Genomic DNA, 12,101 nt, shown 5'->3' with positions numbered 1-12,101 from the left:
AAAATACGTGTCTTTTATTTTTCATCAAAGAATATTAAAAAAAATAATTCGCGTCAATTAAAATTTTGAAAGTAAATCCTGCATGGAATCACCCATATATATATTAAATTATATCAAATACTGTAATTCAAACCCCTCATAAAGTACAATCATAAAGTAAAGCTGAACCTTTTTTTTAAATTTGACATTAAAGAAGGTTCTCAAAGCACCTACGGCCTTGACGATTACATTCTCATTGCCATAATCTCGCTTCGCGCTCTACTGTTAGATTATACAGGCTCTAATTTTTAAAATGTGGGCTTATTGAAAAATTCGGCTAAAATAGTTTTAAAATACATTTGGTATCTAGTGAAAATTTTTGGATCCATGAAGAAAATAATTTTTTCTATTTTTTGAAGATTTTAAAATTTTTTGAAAAGTATATAACTTTTCTAATTTTCATCAAAATTAATTTTTTTTTTGATAATTTGCAAGTCTTTTACCCATCTATAAGAAACTTTGACAATAATTAATAAAATTTCAAAAAAAAATTTTCAAAATTTTCAAAATGCTATCAATTTCTTAATTTTGGTTCTCAATATCTAATTAACAAACTTAGCCTTTATTTTGGGGACCTTCAGAAGTGTATCAAATGCGGACTCGATTGGACAAATCCTTCAAAAGTCAGCGTGGCTACAACATTCAGATAACCATACATACATACAGACAGACGTACAGACAGACACGCTCGGAAAGTTTTGAACTATACGTAAGTGTGATTTTGCACCTGTGTGTACATACTTCTAGCAACAGAAAAGTGTTCATTTTCAGTTCCACTAGATTGGTCTCCTTATGTCTATTCTCCATGAGAAATCGGAAGCAAATTTCCCATACAATTCGGAAAGGATCAGAAAGGAACCTCTTTCCGAAATCTTTCCGTTTCTTTCTCTGGGCAAAACTAGAACATGTCCAAACAAATTCTAATGTAGTTTCAGAAAGTTAAATAAAAAGTAAATACGTTAATTATACATTAATTATAATTATATTAATTATTAATCATCATTGAAAAAATATTATTGAACACATTATCAATTAATTATTTCTAATAAGTAAATTAATTATAATTAATCCACAGTATGCAAAACACTTCCAATTTTGTGATAATTTGTTATATTTTCCTAATATCTTGAGGTACTTCCAAACATATTTCTGGCGATGAATACTTTCTAGCAAGATTAGTATATCGAGGCGTCCTAAGGATAGAATGCCAACGCACACGATTGACTAGATGATGCTTAACCAAAAATATAAACAATAAAAAGTTAACCAAGAAGTAAGAACTAGAAAGTTTTAGATCGCGGAATTGAACAAGATTTAGCTAGAAGTTGGCCAAAACTATAAGATGCTCACTCGCTCCATCAAAACATTAAAGTGCTATCTCGGGCGAGTAAAGCATGAAGGTGTCACTTGTCGCTTATAATCTAAACGCGAGAAGTGGCAACCTTCATGCTTTGTTCACCTGAGATAGAACTTTCATGATTTGATGAAGCGAGTGAGCACCTCTTAGTTTTGGCCAACTTCTAGCCTCATCTTGCTCAATTACGCGAGCAAGACTTTCTAGCGATAACTTCTCGGTTAGTTTTTTATTGCTTTTATTTTTGGTTAAGTACCGTCAAGTCGTGTCGCGTGCGTTGGCACCCTACCGTTAGAATGCCTCGATATAACTGCTCTCAAAGTTGCAATTGCAAGACATTTAAAGACCCAACCGATGACGTTCTTCCTACAACTTTTCTCCTTTACTACCGCAGATGTCTATTCAGCGTACGTACACGGAGAGAACAAAACGGCTGCGGTCACCGCGACTCATGGTGCTGATGCGCGCGACGGGAAAAAGTGCTTCAAAATTCTCGAGAATATGTGAAAGTGACGTGTTCACGGTGACCACGCGAGTACTTCACTACGATCATGCGCGTGAATCATAGTTCGGACTTTCACGCCAGCCAAAACTGTAATCACAATCTTCAGAATTATTTTTACGCGCAACAGCAGTGTGATGTCGCAGCGATCAGAACCGTTTTGATCACAAACTGGCACCTGTGAAGGCTTTATGCATCAGCTGATCGTAACAATGTAAACCGATTAATTAACGTCGTTTTGCGTCTGGTCATCGATTTATAGTAAATGATCCACTTATTATCATAATGTGAATGAAAAATAATATGTCAATAATATTAGAAAGATGTAAACGATGTGAATGTCACTTAGCACCTTTTGGACTGCCACTCTTCAAATATTTTCCAACATTGAGCATTACAAAATTAAAATAAGATAAATAAATAAATATTTACATTGCTTAAATATTATTGGTATACTATTTTTTATTCAAATTATGATAATACGTGGATGACTTACCAGAAATCGATGACCAGACGCAAAACATCAATTAATCGGTTTGCATTGTTACGATCAGCTGATGCATAAAGCCTTAACGGTTGCCAGACTGTGATCAAAACGGTTCTCATCGTTGCGACATCACACTTCTGTTGCGCGTGAAAATGATTCTGAAGACTGTGATCACACTTTTGGCTGGCGTGAAAGTCCGAACTGTGATTCACGCACATGGTAGTCGTGAAGCACTTTTTTCCCGTCGCGCGCATCAGCACCGTGAGTCGCGGTAGCCGCAGCCGTTTTGTTCTCTCAGTGTAGTAACCAGGCCCTCCGTGATAATCGCTTTATGTTTGGCAGTATCTGTCATTTGCTATATTTTGTGGTTAAAAATGTAAATTATGATTATATTTCGTCTTTTAAGTAATATTTACTATCGGCTACAAAATTTTAGGCATCTGAGTTTGAAGTTTAACACCTCAACCAAAAAAAATGCTAGCGTAATAAGTTAATAGTCATTTGAAAGCTTCAAGTGTTCTACGTGAATAATTGATGCAAAATCCTGTTAAACAAAACAAGAATCGAACGACAAAATTTGGACCACAACGGATAAACGAAAACTAAAAAAACCCTATTGTAATCTGAAAAAAGAACCCAAAAAACAAAAAAACAACAAAAAAATCAAATAAAATTTTCGGAAAAAAAATAAAAAAGAGGAAAGAAAAATGAGAAGGCAGCCAACCACATTCCCTTGCTTCTCTTTTTCCTTCTTTCTTCTTTTTTATTTTTATGACCATCAAATTACAATAAAATAAAAATAAAAAACATAAAGAAATAAATTTGTATCACCAACGTTTCGGTACTCGTACCCTTATCAAGGCAAGAAAATTTTAAGTGGTAGAAATTGACAGCACCCACGAACAGGTGCTCTCTCTTTAATACCTGATAATTTTAAAGACGTTAAGGGCACGTGATACTTACAGCTTCCCCGGGTTTTTTTCCAAAAAAATGAAAATTTTAAAAAACTGAATTCAGAGATACTATAAAATATCATAACGGACGTCCCCGGACTCTTTTTTGAGGGATAATAACAAAAAAAGTTATTGTGCTAAATAAAAATTTTATGCATATGCATTATTTTGAGGTTACATCGTTTTTCATCTCTGCCTTTCCGATAATCTGGAAATTATTTATGAAATGAACTTTTTTGATTGCCTGCAAACAAGGTTAGTTCCGGGACATTAGTTACTATGTTTATTTGTAAGCCCAAAGTTTTCGGCGAAAAATATTTTGTAGTTTGGAAGTAACGATCGGGTGAATTTTAACACACATAACCTCGAAATATACACGCACTTTGTTAGCAATATCAAAATTTTTTTGATAAAAAAACACAAAAAAGTGTGGGGACGTCCGTTAGCATGTTCGCTATCATTTCCCAGATTGGGTTCCCATTGGGTTCCCATTCGGTTCCTTTTTAATAAAACTCGAAAAACAACAAAATCAACTTTTAAATTGTTAAAATTCGGATTCTACGTTAAAATTCCCTATAGAAGGTCACGGAGTAATCGCAATAGTTTTCTTTGCAACCTTTAAAAAATAAAAAAATAAATATAAGACGTATACCCAAATAACAAACGTGCCTGGCACATTACCGGACCGACGTACGGGCGGCAGACGGCGTGCCGGCGATAAAGCGTCGTTTGGTCGGTATGAAGGAGCGGGAAACCGAAGTTCGAGCAGAATTGGCGACCGTTACCCGCACAATGTGTAGGGAACGATATCCGTGCCATTAAGTATCGTTTTGTCGGGATAAAAGGGCGGGATAGAAAATATTTTTTACTATATATTTTAAACAATTTATATAAAGTAATCTTAAAAATAACATTGAATTGTGAATGTTAGATAAGTGGAATATTTTTAGTTATATGTTATCTGATTTTAAAATGCTTAAACAATTATTATTAGCTTCTACATTAATCAAGGTTTTAACGTTAACCATACACTAACAGTATTATGTGGAATGATAAAAACGGCAAATGATAAACTTAATGAACATTTAGGACAAGTGTTTTTAAATTCATTTTGCACTATTTTTTTAGTAAATGTGTACACTGTACAGTCCGTCTGTGAGTACAGACAGAAGTTCATTGTAGCCAAACGCGCTTGTTGTTCTTTGAAGTTTTGGATTCTTTTATTGTGATTCTCCTGAACACTGTGATTCATTTTTTTCGAATGCTCCCGGTAATAAGCGTAGAATAGAGAAAAATTAATATTTTCAGATTTCAGCGCAAAAGTGAAGATTATTCTATTATTTTGAATGCACGACTTTTCCTTCTGTCTAAAATGCCACAATAAGAATAAGATACCTGCTAAACTTATTCACTTCTATTTCCATAGCGACCGCCACACAGTTTTCTATTCTCCCAAAGAGAACGTGTTTTCAATATATTTAATTCCTTTTAATTGTACCGGTAACGCACCTCACAGAGATATTTTTTATTCCTCAGAAGTGGTCATATTTTGATTTTATTTAATTCCTTCTAATAAGTTCACAAAATATTTGCAATAAGTTATTTTAATTCCTTCATGCGGAATATAAATTCTGAAATTTTAATTCTCACCAATTCAACTCTGCCTCTCTAGAGTTAAAATTATTTTAATTCACACATTTGCATAGATTTCTTTGTTGCATTCTTAAAGACGTTTAAATAAATTATTAAAATATGAATCAATATAAATTTGAATACTTTTCGAATTTATAAGTCATAAAAAGATTTAATAATGAAAAATAGGTTAAATAAATGTTTTCGTTAAATTTTACTGAGTCGATTGAGAGGAATAGGACTTGCACTTTTTCTGTTCCCGTTGGGGTATTTTTAGACGAAGGAAAAATCGCGTATTCATAGGAATACAAATTCTTAATTTTTCTGAATTCAACGCTTGTTACCGGGCTGATTGATTTTTTGGATACTAATTAATAATCGGAAATTGCTGGTAAGGCTATACTATTTTCTTTCTCATCGTTATATATAAATGTATAGAAGCGTCTCCAATTTGCAATAAACGGACGCCGCGCTTGGAGCGATGCTTCACCTCAAAACGTAAACAGTAAAATAAACGATTTTGTTTAACTTTTAATTGTAGTGTAATTGTTATATAAATCAAAGAGAATTATAAGATTACACTGAAAAACTCTTGACGGATAATTAAACTATTTATTTGTTGTTATAAAAGTGGTCTTTTTATCTTAAAAATCAAACTATTTATTTAAATTTCATGTGTTTTGTTGAAAATTTGTCTTTGTTTAGTAGAAAATTTATTTTCTTTGTTAAAATCTCAGCGCTTAGGTTAAAAATGTAATTATTTTGTGAAAAATTCAACTGTTTTATTTGCAACCACGTCGTTTTGCCTTAATAATTCAATTACTTTTTCAATTTTACAAGACAAAAAGCTGAATTCATGACAAATTTGATGAAGTTCATTAATTTCCAACCAAATAGTTTAATTTTTAGACAGAAAATATGAGCTTTCAAAGAAACATCTAATAGTTCTAAATTTTACGAAGAGATTCTCTGTAATGAGCGTTGAATTCAGAAAAATTAAGAATTTGTATTCCTATGAATATGCAATTTTTCCTCCGTTTAAAAATCCTCCAACGGGAACAGAAAATGTGCAAATCCTATTCCTCTCAATCGATTTAGTGAAATTTAACAAAAGCATTTATTTAACCTATTTTTCATTATTAAATCTTTTTATAACTTATAAATTCGAAACATATTCAAATTTATAATCATTTATATTTTAATAATTTATTTAAATGTGTGAATTAGTATAATTTTAACTCTTGATAGGCGGACTTGAATGGATTAAGATTAAATTTTCCAAACTTATATTCCACATGAAGGGATTAAAACAATTTATTACATATATTTTGTCAACTTTTTAGAAGGAATTAAATTATCTCATAATACAAACACTTCTGAGGAATAAAAAATATCTCTTTGAGGTGCGTTACCGGTACAATCAGAAGGAATTAAATATATTGAAAACACGTTCTCTTATGGGGAATAGGAACCTATGCGGCGGCCGCTATGGTAATAGAAATGAATTAGTTTCTGAGATATCCTATTCTTATAATGATATTTTAGGCAGATAGAAAAATCGCGCATTCAAAATAATAGAATAATTTTTACTTTTACGCTGAAATCTGAAAATAAACATTTTTCTCTATTCAACACTTATTACCGGGTTTGAATAAAAAAAATTATTCAATTTGAAACAAAAAATTCATTTTCTACTAAAAATGTAAACTTTCAACACTAAAAGAATAATGTTCAACCAAAATGATGATTGCTTAAACAAAAAAACGGGAAGAAAATTAGAGAAGTTCCCAAATTTTTGTTACATTTTTAAAAGCCGGAAAGTGAATTATGATAGTAACGATTGACAGAAAGTGACAGAAAGGACGAAAAAATCTTAAACTCAAAAAAGTTGTTTATTCTTTCTGTCATTTACTATTCGTCGTGCCTATTATATTTCACTCTCCAAGTCCTTGTTAAAAACAGGGAATTTTCAAAATCACCAGTTTTTTATGTTCATTCATCTTCATCGAAAATTTTGTTATGTAAGGAGCTTGACCCCAAAACTTGTTAGGTAGACCTGTAGAAAGCTAACTGGGTATGGCCGAAACGTTGTTTTTGTATATTGAGACTATTATAACTTTTCTTTTGTTCAATAACCTTGAGATTCTATTATTTAAATGGATCATAAGACCGAATAAGAACGAATTTACTTCTACCTGTTTGTTCATTAAAACGATAGAATAAATTTTGACCTCTTGATTTCGTTTTTTCGTATTTCTGTAAAGTTTTTTATTGTTTTCATTGTTAATTTCAAATATTTAAAACAAATTAATGCTTCCTCTATGTGGAATCAAAGTGGCATTTCTTGAAATTATTGTGATTTATTTATAAAACAACATAAACCTGGCTTCTTTCTATATATCTGTCAGTAACAATCGCCGTATACAGTACGACACCGTGACACTAAATCTTTATTTTCCCGAAACAGAATAATTTTTTTGGAAAAAAATTTGTTTCTGCTAATTCATCCTTCCCATATCTCTGCAGCGAGTTTTAATTTTTTGATTTACCTAAAAATTCCCATCTTTATTGTGATATGCACCCCAGCCTATGCCATCTTTAGGTTCCTGTAACTTTAAGATTGTCAGCTTCTACATTATATTTCTCGGAACTGGATAATATTTCTCAATTATACATTTTTGTTCTAAATGTAGGAACAGTCTATAATACTCTGGTACCTGGCCATAAGCTTACATATAAGTTAAGCTTCAATTTTATTGAAATTTTTGTTGTTTAACTTAATTGAAATGTTTAAAAGTGCATACTTTCAAAAAGATAGGCTTCTTCAGTAATAAGAGTTTAAATTGAAAAGTTTTTAAATCGAATAATTGCAAGTTGAAACGTATAAGTTGTTAATATTAAAATGAAATAAATAAGAAATTTTCTATGTAGACCTCGTAAATTTTATTAATTGGTGTTCTTTTAACTTTTCAGAGTAAGGACTTTAAAAGAAATAAGGGCACCCTGGCGGACCGAATGAACCGAATGGAGCCTCTATAAAATACCTGTAAAGACTCCAATGGGTCCTTATTCGGTTCCTTTTTTAAAAACTCGACAAAACAGAAAATCAACTTTTAAATAGTTGAAATTCGGATTCTACGTTAAAATTCCCTATAGAAGGTCATAGAATAATTGCAATAGTTTTTTTTTGCAACGGTAAAAAGTTTTAAAAAATATAAGACGTATAACGCCTGTTGACTGCTACGCTTGAAACGCATCATCTGTAAGTAGCAGTCAACAATCGTTATAGATCTTATATGTTTTTTTAACTTTTTACTGCTGCAAAAAAAAGTATTGCGATTACTCCGTGAGTTTCCAATAGAAAATCTAACGTAGGATTCGAATTTCAACAATTTAAAAGTTTATTTTGCTGTTTCTTTCGATTTTTAAAAAAAGGAACCGAATGCGGACCCAATGGGGTCTTTACGGGTACTTTGTAGAGGCTCCATTCGCTTCCTTCGTTCCGCCTGGGCAGAGCAGAAAAATTATGGACAATGGAAAAAATAAAAAGTTTGCCACTCTCTCTCAGAGTCAAAAGCGGAGGCGTTTATGTACTTTTCGAGACGAAAGAAATGATTCTGTGCAGCAATTTTATGATTCTGATTCTACTTCAGAAGATGAAGTTCCCCGGTTCAATCTTCTTTTTCAAAACGATTCGCAAGCATCAAACAGTGAATCCTGACATCCTGATGAAACTTAAAAAAGTCTTTTATCAATGTCTGATTAGAATTACATCGTATTCTGACTTTACAGTTGTTAATATCCGTTTAGCAATTTACGAGAAAAATGTAAGTCATGTTGAAACATTCTAATTTTCTGGTTATTAAGGCCATATGACGAAAGGGTCACGTGACCAAACCTGGTCTTCAATTTTTCTTTCCCAACTTACATCTAAACGAAATGAGGTATCACTCTGAAAGTTTGGGAAATGAAAGAGGAGGTAATAAAGTCCATTTCTCTGCTTTGTCCCGGTGGAAATTTGGAGACAATTTTTTTTTGAAGGAAATACCCGTGAAAGTTTTCTTTCCCAACTTACGTCCACACGGAATGAGATATCGCGTTAAAAATTTAGCACGATAAATAGAAGGCATGCATGAATGTGTATCTGGTCTTACATAATTAGAATAGTGAAAAAAGTTTTTTTTTAATTACTATTTTGGAAAAATACAGACCGTGCTGTCGTCAAACCCTGCAGGTAATTTGCAATGTTGTCAATGGGCTAGTTATGAGGTTTATATTGATCAAAGTGGGACAAAACAAAAAAATCGCTCACGAACATTATGCACAAATAATGCAAAAACTAATGTTCGTACTTGAAATGCAAATAAACATATTTGGTCTGACATACGTATGAGTCTGATATCAGCTATGTCAAAGCAGCACTAGCGCAGCGAGTAGAAAACTTCAAACTTCCAGGGGTTTGCGGGTAAAACAGATTGCATGATTACCGTCAGAGAAAGTTAAAAGTAAAACTTTTGCTGGAAAACCTAAATGTGTCCGTCGATAATCAGTATTTGCATAAATAAACTTTTTTCTCCCTCCAACTCTTTGTAAGGCCACAAACGATCCTTTAATATTTATTAACATTTCCCGAAAAAAATTTCCGCGTGATTTAAACTTTTATTTTTCAATATGGGTGAAAAAATATTGATCTTAGGGCTGACTTGATTAGCTGTTATACTCATCACATGGCCTTAACTATAAGAAGAAAAATGTTTCGCCACCAGCTTTAGAAAATACCTTTCAATATAATGCGCAGAAAACAATCGTGCGACGCACGTCGCTCGCACTGCGTGATTTTCACGTCGTGCATGCGAGAACGCCGCCATCTCACCATCACGAAGTGATGAGCGCATAACTGCGAGTGCTATGAGTCGCATTTCGCCATCACGCGTATCATCACGCAATGTCATGACAATACGACGCACAGTGTGTAGTCACCATGAGGGCAACTTTATAAAATTTTATTTTTTAATTACAAAACTTGTAACATAAGAATGAAGTCGATGAACCATTTTCAAAAAAAAAGATGTCACGCGAAGCAAAATTTCTGAATCAAAAAATTTATTTCTGAAACGCGTTAAAATAAAATATCCACTTTTCCTTTCGGACCTAAAAAATGTTGTTCACTATGCATGTTAATTTTTCGAAAAAAAATTGAGAAAAAAACTTTAGGTAATAATAGTTTGGAAAAAAATAATAAATATTTTTTTTCTGGATTTTTGTTGGCAAAATTTCTTTGGGAAATAACAAAAATTAAATTTGGTTAAGAAAGAGTTCACAGTATTATATAGTTTTGTTTCAACTTCAGAATTTTGCTCTGTGAAAATCCACCGGAAAAGATGATTTTGGATGTTTTTATATAGATTTTCCGATCACAAAATTTGGTGTAAAAAAATTAAATATAATGTATACATTTGCAGTGAAAATAACTAGAGGAGTGATGAAGTATAATTTTAAAAAATTAGAATTAATCAAACTATAGGTATGCTAAAAGAAATTGAAACATATATAATATATTTTTATCGTTAAATTCCAAAAATAAGTAATTATCGTATTTAAAATTAAGCGCGCGTTTTGAAACAACAGTTACGTCCTACCTTTCGGATCCACAGAATAATATAAAGAATTATTCTTTGATTGGTGGATTCCTTTTCTAGTCTTAAAGTTCGCTGCTGACTGGCGTTGATTTGAAAATCAGCTACCGCGGTTATTTGAATCTTTATATTAATCACAGGCGATGAAATCAAGAATCTCACAAGTTAAATATGTCATTTTAAATGAATAACTTTATTCACTAAATTTTACACATTAATCCATGGGACACACACACACAACAGTTAATATAACCTTTTTAATTATTATTATTATTAACAACTAAATTCTATATCTAACTTCACTTAATATTAGCTATAAACTAGATTTGACGACTGCACTAAGTTACGCGGAACTTATACATTTTAGAATCTACTTTCTAAATTATAATATTTAATAGGGATCGTCCATATATTACGTAAGACATTTTTCTTTTGTTTATATCGCTGTGTCCTTTTCAACTTGATAAAAATATTATTTTCGTCTTTATTCAAATAACAGAAAAACGTCTTACGTAATATATGGACAATCCCATATGTAAGATCTCGAGTGACGCGGGTTCAATGAATATCAGCGATTGAAAGATATCTACCGTTCCTCCCCGAGTCACATATATTTACAACCTTGCATTTTTGGATTACGTGCAAGGGTAGCATTAGAGTAGGGGAGTCAAGTGCAACCCCTTGACGTTGAGCCTGACCAATAGGAGCCCGCTAATGAATGCCGTAACGTATCGAGCTGAACACGTGGCCCCGGCATACGTGACTTTTAATAAGGCTACATTTTCATGTATACTATTTTATCTTATTAGGTATATTGAGCAAATTATTTTATCCTAAAATTAAAGAAGAAGAGAGAGAGAGAATGTTGAAGAGTTTATACTAACATTCTAAATAACTTTGATAAGCAATTTCATAAAACAATTATTAATTTTTTATACAAATTTAAATTAACTCGTATCCTACGATAAAGAAAGTTTCTTCTTCATCGACTGAGATTATAAAATCAACGAGTTTAATCGTCGGTAATACGCAAGCCGTCAAACAGGCAAGGATATTATAAGCATAGATGCGGCACGAGAGGTTGGAGTGGGAGAACGATATATATATATCTAACTACATTTTTGTATGCCTCGAGGTGCTGCCCTCTTCAACTTTTCGACGTTTCTATGGCAACCGCGTTCTTTGCCTACGTCTACGGGAGGGGTGGGGCCAAGGCGCATACTGAAAGCCAAATCGAACGTGCCAGTGATCCCAGATCTGAAACGAGATGCGGTCCAATCCTATGAGAGGGCTATGTCCGTGTGAATATAGTAGGAGACGCTGTAAATGACTGAGTTGCGCGCGCAACCCATTTCTCCTCTTCTGAATTTGAAAACTCGAAGATGCACGATCACCAGTCGGAGCACTTCGTCGATTCTATTTATATATCTATCTGCTAACAGCTAACTGCTTTGAAATAAATTCAGGAGATTGGGATTTTAATATTTCCAGATTTCGA

The 12,101-nt window shown here is 32.6% G+C and overlaps 1 protein-coding gene across 1 annotated transcript in view; it reads left to right on the top strand.

Annotated features, from left to right (window-relative positions):
- Positions 1 to 12,101, top strand: part of LOC117178698 — a 109,961-nt gene that overhangs the window by 92,066 nt on the left and 5,794 nt on the right. The window lies entirely within an intron of this gene.

This window comes from Belonocnema kinseyi, chromosome 8 (assembly GCF_010883055.1).
Source record: "Belonocnema kinseyi isolate 2016_QV_RU_SX_M_011 chromosome 8, B_treatae_v1, whole genome shotgun sequence".
NCBI lineage: Eukaryota > Metazoa > Arthropoda > Insecta > Hymenoptera > Cynipidae > Belonocnema > Belonocnema kinseyi.
Note: the sequence above shows the minus strand (reverse complement) of the source record. Positions and strands in the feature narration are given on the sequence as shown.